This window comes from Notamacropus eugenii, chromosome 1 (genome assembly GCF_028372415.1).
Source record: "Notamacropus eugenii isolate mMacEug1 chromosome 1, mMacEug1.pri_v2, whole genome shotgun sequence".
NCBI classification, from domain to species: Eukaryota; Metazoa; Chordata; class Mammalia; order Diprotodontia; family Macropodidae; genus Notamacropus; species Notamacropus eugenii.
This window is the reverse complement of record NC_092872.1, coordinates 753,720,679-753,723,423: the sequence shown is the minus strand read 5'-3', so window position 1 is coordinate 753,723,423 and position 2,745 is coordinate 753,720,679.

The following is a 2,745-nucleotide window of genomic DNA, read 5'->3' as shown; positions in this document are numbered from 1 at the left end:
TCAAGGGCCTACTGTATGCCATGGGGCTATGCCGGATGGGATAGCAAGACAAATTCTAAGTAGTCTCTTCCCTCAAGGGACTTGCTTGGGAAATTCAATTTGGAGTTAACTGGCATCAGCTAGGTGGCACAGTAGATAGAATGTCAAGCTCAGAGTCAGGAAGACTCATCTTCCTAAGTTCAAAACCATCCTCAGATACTCACTAGGTGTGTGACCTTGAGCAAGGTACTTAACCCTGTTTGCCTCAGTTTCCTCACTTGTAAAATGAGCTGGAGAAAGAAATGGCCAACTACTCTAGTATCTTTGACAAGAAAACCTTAAAATAATGTCATGAAGACTGACAAATGACTAGACAACTGGAGTGTACTGGAAGACTATCACCTATAGGTGGATGAGTAAAATATAATTAGGGGAGAGAAAAGTTACCCAGAGGACTGTTACCTGTATTGAACCTTGAAGCACAATCACAATTCTCAGAGTCAGAAATGAGCAGGAAGAGTATTGTAGGCATGGTGGACACCCCACTCCAACTCTGGCAAATCCCTCTTGTTACCCTCCAGAATGTGGCTAGCCTCATTCATCTTCTCCTCTCCCTTTCAAAGCTGCCAGTTCCACTCTGTTCTCTCCACCTGCCGCTCATGAAGAGCAAAGAGTTAAGACCTGGCCAGCTCCCAGTCAGAATACCTATTGCTGGCTGCTTTATTATTAGGGGTTTGGAATGGGGAGATTCCTTTTTCTGCCTGTGCTTGGGTTAGATCCTTTCTACAGTTCTTTAAAACCCTTAGATGATATGTTTTCTTAGAATAGCCTTATAACCCATGCTGATCCTCTGTCCTTCCCCTGAGTTCTGTGTGATTTAGAAATGAAACTTCTAAGGTCATTTTGAAACAGGTGTAAACTCTCGGCAAAAGTGAAAAAGAGAAAAAAAAGTCTGTTTAAAATTCCATTTCTTTCAGGGCAAGATAATTTCATCTGAAGATAGTTAGCTTTTTGCAGCTTCTCCAGTATTCCATATATGGTGAGTGTCCCCCACCCCCAGTTCCAGTGAAGACATATTTTGCTGTGGTTGTTCAGTCATGTCCAACTTGTGACCCCATTTGGGGTTTTCTTGGCAAAAATACTCGAGTGGTTTTTAATTTCCTTCTTTAGCTCATTTTACAGACGAGAAAACAGGCAAACAGAGTTAAAGGATTTGCCCATGGTTACACAGCTAGTAAATGTCTGAGGTTGGATTTGAACTCAGGTCTTCCTAACTCTAAGTCCAACGCTATATCTATTGTGCCATCTAGCTGCCCAAAACACACCAAAATCCTGATGCTCTCCTGGCATCCAGAAAGCAGCATTGCCTGCTTTGACCCCATATGGACAAGTTCACTTTGAAGTCCATTGGGTGCAAAGTGCTCTACAATTTCAAAGAGGACTGGATTTCCACACCTAATTAAATCCAAGAAGGTGAGAGATTGACATTACAAGCCAATTTGTCTATGACCCTTACTTGTTTATGTCTTTGAAGAGAATCACATAACACAGAACAACAGAGCTGGAAGGACCCTATAGAACAAAGAACAGAGAATGTCAGAACTACAAGGAACCTCAAGCTGTAGAAGACCAAGGGTACAGATCTCAGTTCATAGAAGGTACATATTCAAAATAAGAACAGAATGCCAGAATTGGGAGGGAAAGAGAGGATACAAAATATCAGAGTTGGGAGGGACCTTGACATATAAAAAATAAATCTTAGAAATGGGATAAAATTTATATTGCAGAACAAAGAATGTTAGGGCTAGAAGGGACCTCAAGAAGTGCATTACCTAAAAAAACCAAACCAAATAAAAACAAAAAAAAAACAAATAAAAAAACAATGATCCAGGGATCCAGGTCTGGGTGGGGAGCTTAGGACATAGAATAAAGGAATGCTTTCATCCAACACAAAGTTTCTGAATCTTTGTTGGGGTCTCTCTTTTGTTCCTCTGCACAAACTGTATACTTGTTTGCTCATGGATTTTGTTATCTCCTAACATGGCATTTGGCAGAACCATCCAGGCAAGGACAGTGGGAAAAGAGCTGGCCCAGCCTCAGATCCTGCCTCTGATGCTTAATTTCTGTGGAACTCTCGAGAAGTCATTTCTTATTTCTGTGCCTCAATTTCCTCCAAAGGAAATTGGGCTAGATGATCTCCGCCATGCTTTCTACCTCCAAAACTATGATCCTTTATTGTGGGTAATCTTTCAATAAACAATTATTTTGTGTCTATTATGTGGCTGATGCTGTGATAAGCACTGGGGAAGCAAAAGGAAGTCAAAGATGGATCCTGCTCTCCAGGAGCTCAGGGTATATGTGTTGAAAGACACAAACAACATATAAATATCGGAAACAAGCTATATAGAAGATAAATAGGTATCTTGTAGAAGTTGGAACTTCAGGAGGCAGAGATGAGGAGGGATGGCATTCCAGGCTCAGAAGAAAATGCCTAGACCCTAGAGATGGAGTGTCTTGCTTATGGCACAACCACTATTGCAGTGTTGCTGGATTGAAATGTATGTATAGGGGAAGTAAGGAAAGATAGCAGGTGTCTAGATTATGAAAGACTTTGAATACCAAATAGAATGTTTTGCATTTTATCCTCTAAAAACAAAGAAACAAACAAAAGCTCTTTATTGAATTGAATTGAGGGTGTATGAGCTTGAGGAAACCTGAGAAAAGAGGATGGCAGAGACGAATGGGACCTTCCAAATTGTGTAGGAC